At 40.4% G+C, this 22368-nt stretch overlaps 1 long non-coding RNA gene across 2 annotated transcripts in view; it reads right to left on the bottom strand.

Moving 5' to 3' along the window:
* LOC128102084 (uncharacterized) overlaps window positions 1–21393 on the bottom strand; it is a 67996-nt gene extending 46603 nt beyond the window's left edge. The window contains exon 1 of one of the 2 annotated variants that reach the window (XR_008215316.1): window positions 21343–21393. This is a non-coding gene — a long non-coding RNA (uncharacterized LOC128102084). Of the gene's footprint in view, window positions 1–6053; window positions 15551–21342 lie in introns of those variants that run through there. The other variant, XR_008215315.1, reaches the window with a different exon arrangement.
* Window positions 21394–22368: the final 975 nt, after the last annotated feature.

The raw sequence follows: 22368 nt of genomic DNA, 5'->3' as shown, positions 1-22368 counted from the left end.
CTATGGAAACAGTAGATGTTGCCACTTTTTGCCACTTCTGACAGTACTGTGAGGAATTAAACAGTGACATTAACTCAACACAATTATACTACAGAGACTGAGTCAGTCACCAGTTTAGGCCCCCATCCCCCAAAAAGTGGCAGGTAGAGATGCACTAGCCACAGCTAATAGCATGAGTGAGCTGGAGGCTCTGTCCAGTAGATAAGCATTTACAGGGCCTTTGTTTTTTTTTAATTCATCAGGCCATATGCTGCCAGGCTTTCATGCAAATAGACAAAATTACAAATAATAAAAAAGAACCAACTGTTTCAGTGGTCAGCTGTTTTCTGTCCTCATTGCTATCCATGTGAGAGGCCAGTTAATGAAAGGGGGGGTCTTGGACTTCCAGCGACACCAACCTAAGGGATAGACGCTTCAAAAGCCAAGCCTCATTTGAAGCATGTTAAACCTCTGCCCTGGAGTACAACCATGCCAAGTGTCTATTTGGCTGGGAAGCAAGGATCCTGGCCCTCCAGCTGGCCTGGACACTGGGCACAAGGCTCAAGTGCTCCTGCAGCTGAGGCCCATTGTCCACCGATGTGAGAAGAGATAAGAGGTTAAGTTTCATTTAGGCAGGGTTAAGTTGAGGCTCATGGGTTTATCAGATTCACGAACTTTGAGTAAAGTAATCATCTTTAGAAACAGAAAGGATTAGTCAATGCAATTTCCAATTCTAAAACTATAAGAAAATTAGCAATTATGGGCTTTTTAGAAATCTCTAACTCTTTAATAGCAAAGACTGCTCTCCAAGCAGACTCTAAACCCTTCCCTGAAATACTTGAATTTAAAACTAAAATGTTGTTAAACTTTTGAATAATTTCTGCTATCTCTCTCCTTATTACCAAATCTTCCAGTCTGTACAAATGGAGAGTTTCACACCCTTGATAGAATTCACACATTTGTTTCCCATTTTAAAGCAGTAAACCTCCAACCAAAAAAAAAAAAGAAGCAGACCAACTGAATTCATATCTATGTATTTAAAATAGAGCCATTCTAGAGATGTTATGTTAACGTTCATTTACACCTCTATTGGGTCACTTTGAGACAATAATTTACACCTTTTTAAAGATGATTCAAAACCAGTTGTAGTCAATTAGTGTGCAACATGTTGCCGTTTGAGAATTGTCAAAATAAAGTTATCACAGAAATACATTCAGAATGCATGTAGTTCCCCTGCAGCAAAGAGAGGGTGTTTAAGAAAGCCCAGGCCTGCAGAAGCCATGGCAGACAAATGTTTTGTAGGCATGCAGCAGCAATGTTCTTTCTATGCTGTCCACTCTACCATGCCACCAAACATTAGTGTCTTCCTGAGTTTGATTTGCTCAACTGGCTGATTGTAAACTAACCAGCAAGGTCACCCGGGCTTTGCTCTATTGCCAAGAGTGGTTACTAAATCCACTAGGCACATATCATCATAGTGATTAGAACCTTGCCCTCACCAGATCCTCATTCATATGCCCCACCAAAATGATGAGTTCAGTGAAGAAAATTTATGTTAGTACATAGAGGAAATTAGCGTTCCCAAGGGAAATTAATCGCACTGTAGATAAAATAGGGACAGACTATATTTCTGAGAAACTGTCTTAGAGACTCCCACAATTGGAAGTAGTGGCTTCCATTGTTTACTGACACTCATGATCCTGTTTTCCAAATCAATTGAAATTTTCTTCTAATGTGCAAGTGCTTACTTAGCTGGGAAAGGGGGTTCCTCCATGATGCCCATTGCATATGGTCTTACACGGAATGGTCCAACTTTCTAATTTAAAGCTGAGAAAAATAGAACCCAGATTGACTCTAACTTGAATGGATATGAAAGCCAGAAGTATTTATACACAGTTCACAGGGATAAGACAAAAATTTCAGACATTTTTATGTTATGGGAAACCATGCAAGTGAGGCGTGGGAGAACAAACAGGCAGTGATCTCCTGTGGCACTGGGGCACTTGGAAGTTTAGTACTTTTGACATGCAGCATTTAAAATTTGCATTTAAAGGGGGTAAAAATCCTTCTGTTGTAGGAAAATCCATGCCAGAAATAGGCAAGTTTATTTGCATTGTGTAAACGAGATACTGCTATCTACTCAAGTACAAAGTGTCTATCAAACGGTGCTAAAAAACTAAGCACATAAACAACATATTAGTAAAGCCCTAGTCTTCATCAGGTAGACTACTAATGTCACATATAAATAAAATGTAAATACTCTGATACATATCAAGCAAAGTTTTTATCATCTTAGCCATTTCTTATATTCTTTCTTAGCATTAGCAATACTGTGTTTTTGGTTTTGAAATAGGGTTTCATGTATCCCTCTCTAGCTAGCTAAGGATGATCTTGAACTGTGATCACGCCTCCTCTACTTCCTGAGTGTTGGGATTATGGTCCTATGCCAACACACCTAGGTTAAGTGGTGCTTGGGACAGGTTGCATAAATGTTAGCAAATCACTGTACCAACTGTACTACATCCCCAGCCCTAGAATTATTCACTTTACATTTTCATTTAAATTTATTTTCAACAGATACACACAAACACTAAAATGATATGCATTAATAGGGCAATGTAATACTTTAATGCATGTATATATTATATAATGTTTGAATCTGGTTAAATGTTCCTTTTCAATTATTTATCATTGCTTTACAGTATTTCTAAGTATGCAGGCCATTTTTAATCTAAAGTCACCTACACTTTTCATTCCTCTCTAACTGCAATTCAGTACCTGCTGATCAACCCTCTCATCTCCCTCCACACTGTTCTTTATAGCCTCTGCTAACACTATTCTATTTCTCAGTTTCTGAGACTGGCTGTAATAGATTTGACATACTGACGAGACCAGGGGAACCTAGTGAGACCAGGGGGATCCTGTCTCTCTGGCTGGGCTTACTTCACTTAGCATAGTGAACTCTGTCACCATCTGTGTTGTGGCAACTGATGAAATTTAACCTCTTTAAATGACTGAATAGTTTTCCATTGCATGTAAGTACTGCATTGTCTCTATCTATTCATCAGTTGGTAGACACTGAAGTTGTTTCTGTCTTGGCTATTGTAAGTAGAACTGCAGTGGACACTGTGTTGCAGATATGTCTCTGACACACGATTTTGTTTCCTTTAGCTGTATATCCAGGAAAGGGATTGTTGGATCATGTAGTAAGTAGGTCTACTTTTAATTGTCTGGGGACCCTCCATTTTGGTCCACTATTGGTTATGTTACAGGGACGGTGGATACAACAATGAACTCCTAGTGGAGCTATTTCAAAGAAGACTGCACTCTGGAGATAAATGAATCCATCCATCTCTCCACCCACAAATATTGATTGACTCTCCATGATGTGCCAGGCTTACACAAAGAGTTCTCTACAGTTCACTAGACAGCAAGCCTTGGTGATTGGTGAGCTCCAGATTCACAGGAAAACCTTATTTCACAAAAATAAGGTGTGTGTGGACGAGGAGTGCTAGTGAGATGGCTCAGTAGGCAAAAAGCCCCTTCCTGCCACACCTGATACTGAGTTTGACTCCCAGAATCCACAGAGTAGAAGGAGAGAACTGATGCCCCATAACTGTCCTCTGGCCTCTACATACACCCTATGGCATAAGCATGTGCACACACACACACACACACACACACACACACACACACACACACACACAATGAATAAATACAATATAAATTCAAATAAATACAATAAGAAAATAATTTAAGAACATAGTGTGGAAAGTGATTGAGGAAGACATGCAACATCGATCTCTGGCATCTACATAGAAGCACACACATATGCACATATGTTCATGTAAAATGGTACTCAGACACGGACAGGACACGTGAGTGATCCTGCATACACACACACAAAGAGTAACGGCTTGAGAAGTCAAGAGTTATCTTAGATATCTAAAGCTGGTACCTTTCTTGTGGAAAGCCCAGACTCATTCACTTATGGAACACTCCTAGACCCACACAGTCTTCACACAGCCAAACTATGCCCTTAGAAACCATTCAACATTAGTGCCTCATTTGTGTGTGTGTGTGTGTGTGTGTGTGTGTGAGAGAGAGAGAGAGAGAGAGAGAGAGATGAAATTTGAGTGGACTGAGTGGGCTTATCTAATGTACCACAGCTCAATAGACAAAGAGCTTTCACAACTGAGGAGTAGAAAACATTGTGTATCTCAATTTGCTTTATACCCCATGTTAGTGGGACATGCATCTAATGCCATGAGGAAGTCTTTGAATCCACTTCAAACAGGAAGAATCAATGTAAACAATGGCCTATTTAATAAGATCACACATAATGGTACTCTTACTGAATACCTGGCTTCAAGTGCCCACTCTCAAAATATAGTTTTTCCTTTCTAGATTCACTTAAGAAAATTCTTTTCCTGAGGTACTACACATAATATGCATATGTGTAGACAAAATTGGTAACAATGCTTTGAACATTACAAGATAGATCACCATGACATTATAAATCTATACAACTAGGTTTTATATTTAATTAACCACACTAGAGAGATAAAACCACAGAATACCTATAAAGCAGTTGTGACTATTTCCATAATCCAATTTGTTCTTCAAATAAATTACAATGGTATGAGTGGGAAAGCTTGTAACTCTTTTAGGGATAGAAGACAGGCTCAGAAAGTGTAAGCAACCTTGTCTAAGGTGACAAAGGTCCACCAAAGACAGCTGAAATCTATGCTTCTCACCTCAGCCTGTGTGTTTTTATAAGAACATCTAACTCTCCACAGTTGTGTCACTGAGTCATTGGTTACTTAAGCTACTGATGTGATCAGGGAAGCCATGAAGAAAAAAATCCACCCATTGTTCTTTAGAATTCTTCACTTAACTGTAAATATGACTATGCTCGTACACACACACACACACACACACACACACACACACACACACACACACGCTGAAATGAATAACTCACACAAGGAATGAAAGAAGCATGTCCCTCTGTCCCTCTGCAGCCGGCCTTTCTGCAAAGTGTCTCATCCACACTTGTCTCCCTCTCAAAATGTTACAACAGTGTATTCCCAGCCATTTCGGCTCCCAGTGTTGGAGCATTGTCTGTCTGGCTTATCTGTTGTGGAATATTTCTTTAACTAGGCAAAGATGTGTTACATTTGTTTATGCTGCATTTGTTTAGCTAGGCAAAGACGTGTTGCTGTTTCACCTTGCCTGCCAAGGATACCTGATTGGTCTAATAAAAAGCTGAATGGCCAATGGCTAAGCAGTAAAGGGGTAGGTGGTGCTGGCAGGCAGGCAGAGAGAATAAGTAGGAGGAGGAATTTAGGTTTGGAGAGAATGAGAGAAGAGGAGAGAATGAGAAAGAAAGAAAGAGAGGGAAATGCCTGGGGCCAGTCAGGCAGCCACCAGCCATCAGACACAGAGTAAGACATACAGAATAAAAGAAAGGCAAAAGTCCTGGGGCAAAGTGTAGATGAAGAGAAACAGGTTAATATAAGTTATAAAAGCTAGCAAGAAATGAGTCTAAGCTAAGTCCGAGCATTCATAACTAATAATATGTCTTCATGTCATGATTTGGGAGCTGGTTGGTGGTCCCAAAGAAAGCCCATTACACTTATCTTCTTGCTTCCTAAGAATACTCCAAAGGAGCACATGTGAGTAGTTACAACAAAACAATTTGCTTCTTGCATAAACCTAAATGTAATGGATTTAAAGTATTACAGACAATCAGAGACAAAAAAAGATAGGAAGATGTCCTGGGCATCCAAACTGTTTCATTAGCCAGAAAATTTGCACCACTATGTTAGAGAAATTCATGGCTTGCTGCTAACATCACTAATGTGTGAGCCCAGCACAGCTCAAGCCCTGAACATAAAGGACTTTACCTTGGGATTGCCAATGGCTTGCTCATTGACTGGTATGCAAAGCTCCACTCTACTCTGTTAAATCAGAATCTAAATCAGAAGGTTCAGAAGCACTTCATGCCCCTGACTTCTAAAAGAAGCATGGATAAATAATTAAGCCAACAGACCCCACTATTTTATACTCACTGTGTCATACTAAGTTAACAGGCAGAGGCCACACTGTTTCCACTGAGAAGCATTTAAGCAACACCGCTTCCATTCCCACGTTCTTGTCTTCCATGGGCTTGACTCCAGTGACCAATCACTGGCCCGCCATTCCACCAGTCCTCAGGTTTTTGTTTGTTTTTCCCTCACTGGGAAAGCTATTTCTAGTCCTTCTCACTGGTGGTGCTCAAATGTGGTGGGAAAGAAAAGAAAACATTAGCAGGAAGGAGACAAGATACAGAGCTGACACTCTTCATGCCCAGAGATGTTCAGTGTGCATAGGAGGAGGTATGATACTGGCTGAAGGTAGAAGAGTAATTTTCACTCTACCCCATGTTTTCAGAAGTGCTGTTGATTGGTCCTAATGAACTGGTTATAAGACAGCCACCCATTAGGGAAAAACGAAAAACATTCTTCCTTGATCTCTGCTTTCTAATTACTTGATTTATACATTCTCATTTAGATACATTGAAAAAAATCAATTTTAGAACTTCTGTTGTCGGTAGTGATTAGTGATAGCACGTACACACGTACAGTTCAGCTATTGCCACTAAAATAATGACTGAAAATAGCGTTTACATTAAGTAACTCTAAACATAAAACCTAGAGAACAATGAACCATATTTGTTTGGGACAAGCTCCCTGGAGAGCATGTTTTCTGATGTTTGATGTACAGAGTTTTTCAAGAGAAATCATAAAGACATTGCTGTGGCCATTTGCAACTTAAATACAGAATTCAGCAGTTTGATTAAATATTTGTGATGCAAAAACCCTTTCCTACAAAACTAGAAATATAAATAAAAGAAAATTTTGTCTCTTTAATACTTTGTATTTATTTGTTTCTAGATTGGCTAATAACTCATTGTATGAGAGAATATTTCTGTCACTATGGAGAAAAAGTTCATCCCAAATTATGGTCTGTCTAAATTATAGTAAAATAATTCAGTTTTGAAAATGTCATTCTGATTAGCTAGCTCACCTTTCAATTGTATGGTCTCTGCTTCCAGATAGCAGATGCCTCTTGCAAATCTCTACATGGTCCCCCTGCTTCCCCAGTTTCCTATGATGCTTATTTACAAATAGATAAATCCTGGGTTTGTCAATAGAATTGCTTCAAGATGCTCCACTCATAGAAAAGCACCATCTTTGTGTTGCTGAGTGTGGAATACCCCCACTGAAATTATCTGATGGTTTTCTCTGATATTTTTAAGGCGACTGCCCAAGACACCGCTCTAGGGTCTGTCTTGCTGATTAACTCTGTCGTTTATTAGAAAGCCACAGGCTTCTCCCTGTCAACTCAGGTTTGTATACAGATAAGTCATGTGTTGAAAGCACACTGAATGCCACCCTAACAGATGTCCAGAAAACCTGAAATATAGAGGTCAGTGTTTAAAAGCATCTCGGGAATGAAATCATTTGTTGAGACCGTCTTAAGGGCCTACTGAGGAATGCAAACTTCCTATGGTTGTGTGAGCACTGACTGAGTTTGTCAGAACTGGACTCCCAAATTATTTCAAATGTATGAATGGAAGAATCCTTGTGTGGAGGGCTGACCTCATAAGACAGCAGAAACCACTTGACATAGTGACATAAAAAGATTCATTTGAGAAGGTCACCAGTCACTCAAGATTGCCTTTATTGGCTTAGAGCATAATGGTACATTCAGCAAAACTACAGACACCATTGGCATGTAACAAAGGATACAGAAAAGACTATGAAGCAGGATGGGGACCACAGGCAAGCTTCATTTTATATATTTTATTAGGGCTGGCCCTTGGTTATAAAGAGAAAATTGTGTAGGTTAAGATGTAAGCACTTTCCCCCACATTAACAGTTTTGAATTTTGAAGCAAGATTACTGGTCCAGATCATCTGAAATGCTCTTTTTCTCTGCTCAGATCTAAGTTCTCATAAATTAGATGTGCTTGGGAAGAATCAGTATACATAAGAAAATTGTACTTGATTTGCATCTTCTTGTGGACTTTCATGATTATTTTAAAATTTAAAAGCTAAGCCCTGATTCTTCATTTAAAGATCACCTGGAAAATGTTAATGTTGGCCTTCCTTCTCGTGCCTGAGATAGAAAATCTGGCCTCCAGCTGCTGTGTCGCCACTGCCACCAATGGCTCCTTCTACTCTGGACCCTGCACTGTGTCCTGTCCTCCAAGCTTTGACTTTCATCCATATCTACCAGCTCCCCCTCTGCCTGCAATGCATCAATGCATCAGCCTCCTTCTTTCTGCCCCTGCGGTAGTTTTGAAGAAATATTCCCAGCTAGATCTCCAAACCTTGTATTCTGAATCAGATTTTAGGTTCCATCCAGCTCTTATCTTTAGCTTGCCTAGATTCACCTTCTTCCCCCTTTTAATAAAATTTGGTGATCCCCATTTGTCTGTGTTGTCCACCAAGCATTCCATGTTCCACCAGCACTTTTCAAACTTTACTTTGAGTCACTGGAATAACTTGTTATAACACAGCTGCTTCTCACTGAAGCTGGATGGATCAGACACCATACATGACTATTATGCTTCTAGGTGATGCTCACGTTCTTCAGATAGGTCCTTATGCCACGGTACCCACTTGCTCTAAACTCATCCAGGTCAGGCACCATGCATGGTTTTCTCAAGTTTATATCTCCAATGAGTCTTAGACTGCTGAACATATCACAACACTCAATAAGTGCTTATTAAGTGATTGGCTGGATGAATAGATATGTTATCTATATGCCCTGGCATTTAGAAATGTCTACTTAAAATAGACTGTTTTTAGACCTCCATACTCAGTTTTTGTTTTTAACTGAAATTGAGTTAAGGATGGGTATCACATTATATTATATCTTCTCAAAGAATTATATATGCCCTGTGTCCACAGAAAACAGGCAATATACATAGTAAATAAAAATAAACAAAAGAGTTGATTGAATAAGTCACTGGAAAAAGAGCTGTATCAGGTGTAGCCTGTCCATGAGGTATCCAGAAAACTGGCCATATCAAACTGGCCATATTTTTGGATAGAAAGTCTCAAATCCAGTGAAGGAAGACGGAGAGGACAGGAATATTCAAATGAGCAACCAGGAAAATATGGTCTTTTGTAGACACAGACACAGTCTAATGAGAAAAGTGCTTCGGTTAGTTGAAATGCCAAGTCAGTGGTTGATGTACTTGGGAATAAAACCAAGCATTATCACAGGGGGAGGCAGATGGCACATTCTCCCTTCATTCAAAGCTTCACTTTGGTAAATAACAATGGAAATTGAACAACTGGCGCATTACATTCCGAGCTTTGCAGACTACATTAAGAGTTCTCAGAAAATGAAACTTCTCGGCCATTTCTGCCTTTAAACACATAAGTATGTGCTGGCTTGCAGGGCTATTGAGTGGGTGTTTTCACCTGCGTGGTCTAGATCTGTTCCCATGCAGGCTGTAGCCAGGGGTGGAGACCTTAGCTATATACATGCTCAGTGCACAGTGATGCTTGTTAAATAAGTAATAATTGGGCAGATCTTGGGTGGCACACATCCCTGGTTCCTGAGATGGCTCTGGAGTTGAGGAGAGAAGAGCGGGATGGGCCAGCAAAGAGAAGTCGAGGCATGGCACATGAATGGATTCCCAGACTAGAGACGGGAAGCCGTAGACAAGAGCTATAGATGTTTTTCTTTCCGGCATTTTCCTTGCTTTGTTCCACTGTATTTACAGAAGGTGAACTAGCTTTGAGGTCTGCCATTGCCTCGCTCTTTAAAATACTATCATGGAAATAGGTGAAAACTGTACTGTTCCCAAAGCTTTCATCACCGTTCCACCGAGCACTGAGTCTATCACCAGATTATTGTAAGTGAGCTAGACACAAACAATTTACCACCAGAGGCTATGGGCTTTTGTCTTTTAACTATATGGTATTTAGCAGGAAAGTAACAAAGGCATACATATCTATTTACAGAGAGTCATACACGTATGAATGGTACAGATAACTACACAGTTTGAAATAGACTGTCAATGTGATGATATTAGGTTCATAATTTAATCTATTAACTACCTACCTACTACACAATTACTGAAAGGATTATGCTTTGATTTTGTCCAAAGCGTGGATTCTTGCAGGACCATAAGAGCTTCTTATGTGTAGAGTATTTAAAACAGAATGAAATTAGCAGTCTGTAACTTAAAATTATACATAACATTTAGCTTCATTTAAAATTAAAGCAGTAGAAGGAACAGATTTTCATGGCATTTCCATTATGCAGAGAGGTAAACAACAAATAAATATGCCACACATGAATATGAAATTCACAGCATGGTAATTGCTGTACTCCGTTGGCGTGTGCAATATTAAATCCTCAAATAAACACTTACTTAACCTCATTCTCACACACGCCTATTGCTTTTATCAGAGGCAGAACCACCTGAAACACTCGAACACAACATCCCCCAGTGAGGTACAAAGTCGACAGGAATCACTGCTGTTCCCCAGAAATTGCAGGCCTATTTCTCCACCAGCTTCAGTAGTGCCAGTATTTCCAAGAAGCAGGGACAGGAGAAGCCGAAGTCAGTTTGAAAAAGTGTTGTTCTCCCGTGGTTGCTTTGCCTGTCCCTCATCCTTAGTTCCTCTGCTGATGTTCAAAGGCCTTATTATGCAGACCAACAACTTTACAGCCTTGCCTTCCTGATAAGACCACACCCCAGCTCTCTCTTTCTCTAGTACTTGTTCTATAACATTGGTGCTGAAAACTGTTAAGCCTCATTTTCTGCAGAGAGCTCACACTCTTTTTGTATGCTTTTCATAAAAGCTAACGTCTGTCTTGTGCTCTGGGCCCAAGCTTGCCCTAAATTTAACCCTAAGCAATGGTTCTCTATTTTACTCACGGCCTTGAACTGACTCATTTATGAAGAGGCCTCTGCTAATCCTGGAGTTTTTCAGCAGGCAAAGGTTAAAAGGTCAACCATGGTGTCATTTCTGTCTTTATGTGTAGACAACTGGCAGAATTAATTTACATGAAGGTGACATGCTGAAGATGTCTCCTCATTTTCTACAATGTGACCAACGGTAAGGTTCACGAGCGATGCATGGTTTGAGTACATGAGGGACCATGTGTCTTAGCAGGAGACATCAGTGTCTCTTTTAGAAGCTAGGAACCAGAACAGAAGTTGATTAAACTCAATTTTAAAATAGAAGCCAAAGAAGTATGAAATCCAAAGAAAGGAAAACTGTGTTGCTCCACATAAATACCTTTAAAATTCATCAGTTTTTCACTGTCCTGGTGATGAAATTAATACATCTTTGTTGATCGAAACTTAAATTTGACTCGATGGGTAAATTCAAGCCTGAGGCTTTTATGCCATTATCAGAGGCTCTGTCAGTGAGTGCTTTAACCTAATTACATTTGATGCAGCAAATCAAGAAAACCACTGCTGGTTATGACCTCTGCCAAGAGCACTCACGAGCTAGACAAATGGAGCTTAAGATGTTATTAGTTGTTCATCGCAGAGTTCCAGATACAGCCCGCCAGGAGTCTGCTGCCTGATGTGGGCATGCACCCTCCAGATGGCACTCTGCATTGGCTTGTGGCAAGGCTCTCGGGGATGCTGGCACATTTTCTCCGTCAAAATGAAAGTTTTCCAATTACAAGGAGATAATGTGAGGAGATGCAAACTTAATCTCTTGAACAAAAGGTTGCAAGCTGTGTAATAGCCATTTCAGGGGAGAGATTTCACTATAGTTCAACTGATTTAAACGTTGCAGATCACAAAATGGGCTATCTTTCCTAATAAAACGAAGGACCCAGCTGCAGTGGCTTCTACTTCATGGTGCAGGGTGCCAGTGGGCTCCTCATCTTAGGGACTGCTTCTCTGAACTCAGAGTTCTTCTGTTGAATTCTAGTCAGTGATTATTTTTGTCTTCTCTTATGTATGAAGTCATTTCCTTTTAGTTAAACAGCAAATGTCTTAAATGAAGGTTTCCAGGTGTAACAGTATAACACAGCTACTAGACAGCAGATCGTAGAGTTTCATCAAGACATAGTAAGTGGTAAGAAAGCCTCATTATTATCAAAACCCTTCAGACAATTAAAATGTTAGTCTTCTTTTTTCTAAGTCAGGCAACCCTGATACAAATGGGATGATAGACCTCAACACTTGCCCCCAAATAACTGACTCATTGAAGTTAGTAACCCCAAGCTTGAGTATAAGGATACCTCTCAGGAAGACATGCGCTTGACAAGAGCATGTAGTCACAAAACAAGAAGGTCTCATATACCCATCCCCACAAACCAAATAGGGACACTGCCAAACAGGAGAATGAATGTGTGCCACCTCTGCACAGAACATTTACTGTGTGTGTTGGAGGGGTGGTGGTGCTGATAACACTGTCCTCTGCTAAATGCATTGAGCTGGTTTTCAAGAGTATAAATGCTATCTTTATCATGTAGCTCTAATATAAGCAAAGACCCTTCAATACTGTTAGATGCCTTTCTTCTGTGATTTGAGAAGAATTTACCAATACAAACTTTCACAGCATAGATTCTCATAGAGAAAACAGACACCTCTAAAAAATTAAGGCAATTTGCATGCAGAAAAATACTTCTATAATAAATTCCAAGATATTGAAAACTACATTTTAGACCTTGAAGTGATGGATGAAGCATGTTTGTATAAATCTCTGAATTGCAACTGATGGGGCAAACCATAGCAAATAGCTGCCTTCTGTCATTTTAGGAACTAGCTACAGAACTGCCATTTCTTCACTGAAATTCAGTCAACTAAATAAAGCAGGATTATAAATTCTAAGTAGTCTCAAATGCAACATTGTAGGACCTGTAAATCAGTCAAGAATATAAGCAAGCCCTTCAAATCACTCAGGAAACTTACCAGATTCCCACTGAGGAGTTATTGTAGGCAAGCAATGAGCGTTTTTAAAAAGTCTCACCATCAACATAAAGTGGGCCACAGCAGCTGCCGAAAAGCTCAACATCAGTGTTATGTTGGCTCAACTACTAAACAGCGATCACAGTGATGTCCCTTAGGAGGCATTTAAGGGCCCCGGTGGATAGCAATTTAAAAACTAAGCAGGAAATGAAAACTAGCGCCTAATCTGTTTACAAACTAGTTTTCCCTGTGTGCTTGTACCACCATCTAGTGGCTACACCGCTCCCAATCTGATCTTTAATAGGAACGTGAGCTAGAGGAAGAGGAGGGAGGAAGAAAGAAAGGTAGAAGAACACAGGAGAGAAATGAAAAAGAAAACAGCAAGAAAAGAAGAAAGTAAAAAACAACAACAAAAAATGCAGGTGCATATAATTTCCAGATCTTAAAATCTAACTCATAAAATGCATAGGGCCTTGCCAATTAAAATTAAGGCATTATTTAAAACCATTTGCTAGATATGAGAATTCCACAATTGATATAACAAATGCCTTATTTTTACAAATATAGATACATTTCTAAGGACTTATGCAACAATGTAGAATCTAGAGGAATGTTTGCCTGTGCATCTACAGATATGAATACAAGATCATTGAATAGCCTCAGTGTAGGTAAGTAGACTCTTTACATAAAGTATGGCACTTTACATTCTTAAAGTAAAGCATGAAGTCAGTCTTTATGATTACTACAGAACCATCTCTATTGTACTTAGTTAACAGAGGGAAAGCAATTATATGAAATGATGACTTTCATATTTTACCACTTCTATAAAGCATATGTATTGTATTACATGTGTACAGTAGCAGGAAAGACTCCTTACACAGGAGAGAACTAAATTCATTGGAAGTCAAGGATGAAAGGAGACATATACTATAGCTTAAATCATATGCATGCATTATGTATTCAAAACTAAATGAATTTAAATCTAGAATATTTCACATGATTAAAAGAAACTGCCACCTGTTTGAGTTTTAAATTATTAAAAAAAAAAACCCTCCCTGGCAATTTCCCATAGGAAGAAACATATGAAGCATTTTATGTAAGTGTACATTTATTACAAAATGACAAAGATTGAAACTTCACTTTTTCTATATAAAAAGAAATTCATGGGTCTGGAGAGGTGGCTGAACATCTAAGAGCACTTGCTGTTCTTGCAGAGGACCTGGGTTCAGTTCCCAGCACCTACACAGCAAGCAGCTCACAACCCTCAGTAACTCCAGTTCCAGGGGACCTGATGCCCTCTTCTGGCCTCTGCTGGTACCAGGCATGCATGTGGTGCACAGACATGCAGGCAAAACCCTCATATACATAAAACAAATAGCATTAACAAAGTAAAGACATTCCATAGTTCAAAGGGAAAAATTATTTGTAAATGCCATAAAAATCAAGTGATGGAAATTCAAAACTATTTTACCATCAGCTTTGAGGTGCCATACAGAGCCAGGCAGAGAGGCACATTCTTATGTGGAGATTCAAGATGTTCATGACCTCTAGTTCCCATCTGAAATGCTTAGAACGGGGAAGGAAAGTTCACTGGGACAGCTCTAGTTAGCAAGCAGGTGACTAAAAACAGAATTGGACTCAGTGAGTTAAAAAGAGATCGTGGAGTGAGGAGGGAGGCCTGTTTGGGAGTGGAAAGGTGCAGGGGGAGTTGGAAGAGGGTGTGTGGTAGAAACAGTCAAAATACATCGTAAACAGGTCTGGAAAGATGGCCCAGTGGCTAAAAGCACATGCTGCTTTCTCAGAACCTGGGTTTAGTTCCCCACACCCAAATGGCAGCTCACAACCTTGGGCCATGTCAGTTCCAGGGGACCCAACATTCTCTTCTGACCTCAAGGACACAAGGTACACATGTGGTGCACATACATACAGGCAAAACACTCATACACATAAAATAAAGAAATATGAAATAATGATGCTAATAAGCAAAAAAGGCAGGGTCTGTCATGAGCTGGAAGAAGCAGTGAGAGTATACAAGGAGGTGTTCAATGGTGCAGAAATGTGATCAAGATGGATGCAGTTGGTCATTCACAAAAGACTTGAGCCCAGATCTTCCAAAGGCCTCTTCCACAGCCACAGCAAACTACTGATATTGGTGAGATGAGAGTCATTGGAGACCTTTGTGCATTTTTCATTCATGAAATAGAAATGTTTAATTATATGAATTATTTTTGATTTATGATTTAGGCATTTCTTGTCATCGTCATATAAGCTTTAGGATATGAACATTGTGAAAAGTCCCAGAGGAGACCTAGAAAGCATGGAAAGCTGGCAAGTAGGTTTGGAGAGAAGAAAGAAAAAAAAAAACCAATTTACCAGTTTTAGCTCTTGGGATTGTAGGGCAAGAGAGAGTTCATAAAAGCCCTGATCATCTATGAACATGTTCATCATTATCGTGATTTTATCATTTCAAGAGCATTGTAGAGATGGAGTTATTTAGTGTTTAGTGGCCTTTGGGGTTACTCTTTTCACCCACAGCATAATTCTCTGAGGAGATATTCAGTTCCAACTAGGTGACTGACAGACACTGCTTCTTAACTCCTGAAGAAAGAAGAAATGCATAGTGTACCTGGTTTTTGTTTGTTTGTTTTTGTTTTTCTAATCTCATTAAGAAGAATGTTCTAGCCGGGCGGTGGTGGCGCATGCCTTTAATCCCAGCACTCGGGAGGCAGAGGCAGGCGGATCTCTGTGAGTTCGAGGCCAGCCTGGTCTACAGAGCGAGATCCAGGAAAGGCGCAAAGCTACATGGAGAAACCCTGTCTCGAAAAACCAAAAAAAAAAAAAAAAAAAAAGAAGAAGAATGTTCTAAAACCAATAGACCTATTTCTCTTTTTATTTCTATAGTTGGCTATATCTTCAAGATCCTTATATCTTATACAATTTTCCAGGTGCTTAGTTCTGTAAAATATTTCTCAAGTAAATAGGCAACATACTTAATCTCAGAACCTACAAAAAAAGAGAGTTGTTGGAGATTTGGCATCAAAGGTAAATTATCTACAATTAGTACAGGCCACTAACTTAATATTTGGAATATTGAAAACTGACACCAAATCATCATATATCCAAGTGAGTAAATTCTCTTTGGTCAAAGCTGTAAGGAAGAGTACATAAACATGGAGCACAGTGAGGTCTTTGATCGAGGAGGTTGGTCCAGCAGCATAGCTTCGCACTGCACTGCACTCACGCTCACTAGCAAAAGGGCTGACACATTTCTGCATCCAATTTATATGCTTTGTTCAACAGGATTTTGTTTTTCAATCAAACCCTTCGCTTTCAAGAGCTTATTATGTATTTGCCTGCATTTATAAGAAAATAGATTCTGTAAATACCACACACACTTTCTTTCAAAAGTAGCATCTTACAAAATTATAGTGCAGCATCACCACTAGGGGATTGGCAGAGGATAAGATACAGACATTCAGCCTCACAACCATCCCTCAGGTTGCCCTTCTTAAAGCTTCAATCAGTTCTCACACATCCCACCAGCTATGTGATATTCAATGACCACTAGTTGTTCACTATTACTATAATTTCAGAACTTCAAGAGCATTGTATAGACAGAGTGGTTTAGATATAATCCTGGGGTTTAGTTATGTTTACTCCCAGCATAATTCCTGGGAGAGATATTTGGGTTATTGCGCATACCCATAGTTCATTCCTTCTCTCTATGAGGTAGTGATGCCATTCCATCACATGAACCATATAGATGCACCACAGTTTGTTCTACTGTTTATCCACTGTAGAGCATCTAAGGTTGTTTTTAACATGGGGAAGATGTGATTAGTTTGAAAAGGTTTCGAAGGAATATAATTTCACAGGATCCTGGAAGGGTGAGGCACTGTCCAACGCAGTTCTCTGGCGAGCTCTGCCCTGGTTGGTACCAGCATCCAAAACCACAAGGTAACAAAGCTAAGAGAGACAAGAGAGACCTTGTATGTGCATCCTAGGTCTTAAGGGTCCCTGGTGGCCACGCCCCAGGGGCATGTACCTCAAGGTCATAGGCATGTGTAACAGCTACCTGCTATCTTACTATGGGTGGTGCTTCAGGGCATGGCTCAAACAACCCATGACAATTCTGTGTGCAGAGAAACTGCAGTTGATCTCTATAAAGTTTTGGTAAACCTTTCCCATCTTCCAAGGCTCAACTCAGGTGTTTGCTTCGTCTACAGAGATGTTAATGCCTCTTATGGAAGGAGTAGGCTTACATATGGCCTTTTCAAGCATCACTAATGTTAGTTATCTTTTTCTCCACTCCACACCTTTGCCTTACCCTCCCTTCTGCTCCCCTAGTTAAGCCCTCCCACTATCCCCCTTTCTCCTTCACATCATCTAGGTTCTACCATCCTCCGCTTAAGGTCTTTCTTTCCTCTCTCCACCAATGGCTCCTTTCTAGTTTCCTGAAATGGAAAAATAAAAATTGTAGGGAGATCAGAGGCAATGTAACAAGGCAAAGAGCACATTTTAAAGAGAAGATACTGTATTTGTGAGTGCTAGATAAAAACTCACAAACTTCAGTCCTCATGCTTGTGCAGCAGGCACATGACTGACAGTTATTTGTAACCCAGATGCTGGGGGAGAGAGTGGTGCTGAGACAGGCTGATCCCTGGAGTTCATTGGCCAGCCAACCTAGCTGAATGGATGAGCTCCGGGTTCAGCGAGAGAGTGGTACATACATGGATGTGCATATACACCTATATACATGCTGTGCATCACACATGAACATGCACACACACACACACACACACACACACAGAGAGAGAGAGAGAGAGAGAGAGAGAGAGAGGCTTAGAGCTCTATCAAACAGCTTGAAAATGTGTTAATAAGAATATAGAAAACAAAGGTCAAAATAAAATAAGCAAATTTTAGAAGGACCAAGTTGAAAAAGAAAGGAAATGCAATTAGCATTCTTTGTTGCTTTTCTTTGAATTTTTTAATTATCATAATAATGCAACATTGGGTGCATTATTTCACCAAATGTGACATGATTTGAGAGAAACGTGATGAGGGAAAATGGGGGGAGATAAGGTATGTGGCACAACAGAGCTCTGAGCAAGCTTGGTCGTTCCATTTCACTGTAGCCAAACACTGGGGTTATTTTGTTTAGAAACTAATTTGAAAAAAAATAAGTAATGGGGATTACAATTCTTTCTGAAGACATTTGACCAATACAGAGCAATGCTACTCACAATACAATTGTCTCGTGTTTCCACCTTCCTTCCCTCACAAAGAGGTCCAATAGATCCTCTCCAGGAAGAGTCTAATGTGTACACTTGCAGGTATTTGTCAGCACACACAGATGGATGTCTCAGAAATGGAAGTCCCTCAACAGTAAGCAGCTATGATGTTAAATGTATGCAGCAATAAGGTTAGATTACCATTTCCAGAAATTTCATCAAATACAATTTTAGATGCTCTGTGAAGATAATTTTGTGATGGGATTAACATTTATATCAGTAGATTATGAGTGAGGCAGATTACCCTGTATCATGAGACAAGACTCTCATCAGTTCAACACATTAAGAAACAACAGACTAATGTGTCCCCCAAGGAAGATGGAATTATGCTTCCAAAGTATCCTCAACAAGCCACACCTGTTCTCTGGGTATCCAGCCTGCCAGTATGTACTACAGTTTGGGCTTGTCAGCACCATAATTACATAAGACAATGCCTTAAAATTAAATTATAATACACAAAACATGGGTGTGGAAGGGAGAAGAGGAAAGAGAGAGGGGATGGGGTTCAATTTCTCTTCCATAGTATGCAAGGGCACACAGAGAATAGATTTGGACTTTTAAATGGATGACTCTGAGTTTGAACTAAGCAAGCTGGGGAAACTGGCAAGGTGGTTTCCATGAACACAAATGCATAAGGGTTAATTAACAAGGCATGCTTGTTGAAAGAAAAATTTCAATAGTATCATGAGAGATTCTATATGGGTAAACTTTTCACAAAAATCTAGTTGTAAATCTTTTAGCCAAAACAAAGACAGAGGGGGAAAAAAACCCTTGAGAAGCTTAAGTTGTAGAAAATAGGAAGGAATCACACTAACCTACTTTCAAACCATGGAAAATAGCTTCTAATCCCTACTGTCTTGAATTCGCTGCCTTATCTTGGATACATTATTTCATTCCTCTGATCTTGCATTCCTACATCTATCACAATGGGAACAATTATACCTTTCATATGGCTAGGGGGATAATTAAATAAGAGGATGCATGTGAATATAAAACCCACATTACACTGGACAAGAAACCATTAAAGAGTAATGAGTGTTAGTTGCTTCCAGGGAGCAGTTTAAAGGACATCAGATTTTAAAGTGACTCTTCTGACAAAGTGAGTTTAATATCTCTCTCACTATCTCAGAGGAGGGGGAGGGGAGATGGGAGGAAGAAAGACAAGGTACTGATCTCTGAGAAATAAAACAGCCACCACCGTGGAGGGTGGGAGTGCAGCTGGAGGGTTCTCTTTTTTTTTTTTTTTTTTTTTTTGGTTTTTCGAGACAGGGTTTCTCTGTGCAGCTTTGCGCCTTTCCTGGGACTCACTTGGTAGCCCAGGCTGGCCTCGAACTCACAGAGATCCGCCTGGCTCTGCCTCCCGAGTGCTGGGATTAAAGGCGTGCGCCACCACCGCCCGGCTGGAGGGTTCTCTTTAGCGCAAACTCCATCTACAGGAGCAAGACAAGGGGAACTGGAAAAATCGAATGTGTAATGGGGTTAAATGTTGAAGATTTTAACAGTTGGCACCATAATTTCTCTTAGGAAGAGAATTATTTCTTTTAGGAACACTTTGGTCACTTTCTCCAACACGGTGCAGAGCGTAGAGGTCAACGGGAAACAAGACATCACAAAGACAGAATGCTGCTTTGCACACGGGAGGGATTTCTTTTTCTTGTCTGCTTTTGTTGTTTTGTCTCGTACTTACCGGATAAAAGAAGCAAACACGAGTAAAAGCAGAAGAAAAAGAGAAAAGAAGAGAGAGAAAACAAAGCTCCCTGGGAAGAGGTCAGATGAAGAACCAGGTTGAGTCCTCTTGTCTCAAGATGATGACAAAACCCGGTGTTGATGTTCTGAAAACTCATCCTGGCTGAGCACATCTGGCAGGTGCAGAGGCTCTCCTGTGTGCACAGGGACTTTCTTTCTTAGGAATTGACAGTTTTTAGCGGCGCTCTAACCCTTCGAGGAAAAGTCACGAAACACGACAGAATCCACTAACAAGAGTTTTTTTAAGACAAGGAGAAAGGGACCGATGTGATCAGGCCTGCTGAAAGGACACGTGGGGGAAGGGGAGAGGGTACATGGGGCCCTGACTTTTTGGGCCACCCCAAGCATGCACATACAGGCCCACGTGGCTACTCCACTCATGCACATAGATCACGTGGTCACGCGGCTCGTGATTACATGACCATGCAGGGCATGGGTTGTGTAGGACGTATGACCCGGAAATGATTAAGTGTCCTGCCTGGGCATGTGTGACCATGGGGGCATGGCTGGAATTCCTATCAGGAACTTTTTTTCTTTTCTTTTTTTTTTTTTGGTTTTTCAAGACAGGGTTTCTCTGTTTAGTTTTGGTGCCTGTCCTGAATCTTGCTCTGTAGACCAGGTTGGCCTCAAACTCACAGAGATCTGCCTGGCTCTGCCTCCCACTGCCGCCTGGCAGGAACATATTTTTTAAAATCCCTAGGACAGAGGTATAATCTATAAATTCCAAGGAATCTACATGTTTTCAATGTACTTACTCTGCAATCTTATTTCTTCTCAAAGTACACATCCCCTGGTCACCATCTTGAGCACATCTGCCAAACACTGTATCATTATCATCAGAGGTGCGGCCACCATTTCCTCCACCTCCTGCTCCTTGCTTAAATCCCATACCAGGTTTGGCTCAGGCTCCTTCTTCCAGGAAGCCATCTTTGACTATTCCAGCTCAAAGCTACTCTCCCTAACCCCAAGTTTCACTGTTTAGGCTATACATACATCATAAAGTTGATGACATTTTTTTCAATTGAAGCAAGCTTTATTTGGGGGTACACCTGGGATTGGCCAGTCCAGCTGACTCTCCCTAGGTCAGGATTTCCGAGAGCAGCCCCTGCTGGCCTCTTGAAGTCTTTTTATAGGAGAGAGAAGGTGTTCATAGGGACGAGAGAGTCAGCTGTTAGACATGGTTAGAAAGATACAATGAAAGGGAGGGAACAAGGGTCAGGAGACACCTCATGGAAATGGGGTCACAAGTTTAGTGCAGTTTACATCAGATCTAAGAAACAAGAACTTATTCTTAATTACAAACAGGAGCCTTGACTTGCAAGGACGTGGCCCAGGACAAACAGCAGCTTATTCTTCAGCTACAAACAGAAAGCTTTACCTGCACAAGACAGAGTCCCAGGACAGTCAGAGCTGTGCAGAGAAATTCAGTCCTGAAAAGGAAAAAAGTATGGTAAAAAGCAATTGAGGAGGACACCTGACATCAGCTCCTGACCTCCACATGCATTTGAGTACACACACACACACACACACACACACACACACACACACCACATACACACACACCACACACACACCACATACATACACACCACACACACACCACACACACCACATACACACACCACACACACACATACACACACACCACACATACACATACACACACACCACACACACCACACACACACACACACACACACACACCACTACCACCACCACCACCACCACAACAGTTACACAGACGCATAAAAGTAAAAATAGCTTTAAAAGAGTTTGACAATGAAAAAGCAAAATGATTCATATTATAATAAAAATTGAACTACTGAAAAAATCCGGAGAGGAATAAAACATTACAAATATTTAATACAAAACAATACAAATTGTAAGACCAAAACAGGAGCAGCATATGTTGCTGGTTAAGGTTTCTGTTTGCAATTAAAACAGTTAAGAACTTGATGACATTTTAATCTTTTCTATATGAATCTATTTTAATGATTGTGTTATGTGACAATTTTACACACGTAAGTAATATGTTCTGATTATTGTCTCCCCAGCATCCTCTTGTCCCTGTCCTATCCCTGTCAACCCAGATCCACCCTGACCCCAACCAATCCCTTTTCGGGATTCATGACTCTTGGTTTTGTGATCCACTTAGTTTAACCAGGGCCGTCTGTGTGACAATCGGTCAAAACTGTCTACTGGAGCCCACTGGAGACACACAACTGAGGGGAGTGACTTCCCCTCCTTTAAAGTATGAGTAACAAACAGTTCAGCAGTGAGGAAGGGCTCTCTCAGATCCTTTTCCATGTATGTCTGAATAGTTGAGAGCAGACCCAGTGCATCCACATAAGAAGGGCTTCGAAATAATAGATGCGACCTTTGACCTCTAAAAAGAGTCTGAGCT

The sequence above is a fragment of the Peromyscus californicus genome, unplaced genomic scaffold (genome assembly GCF_007827085.1).
Source record: "Peromyscus californicus insignis strain IS unplaced genomic scaffold, ASM782708v3 Scaffold_7__1_contigs__length_154581171, whole genome shotgun sequence".
In the NCBI taxonomy this organism is placed as follows: Eukaryota; Metazoa; Chordata; class Mammalia; order Rodentia; family Cricetidae; genus Peromyscus; species Peromyscus californicus.
The sequence above is the reverse complement of the archived record's forward strand: the minus strand, read 5'-3'. Positions and strand labels throughout refer to the sequence as shown.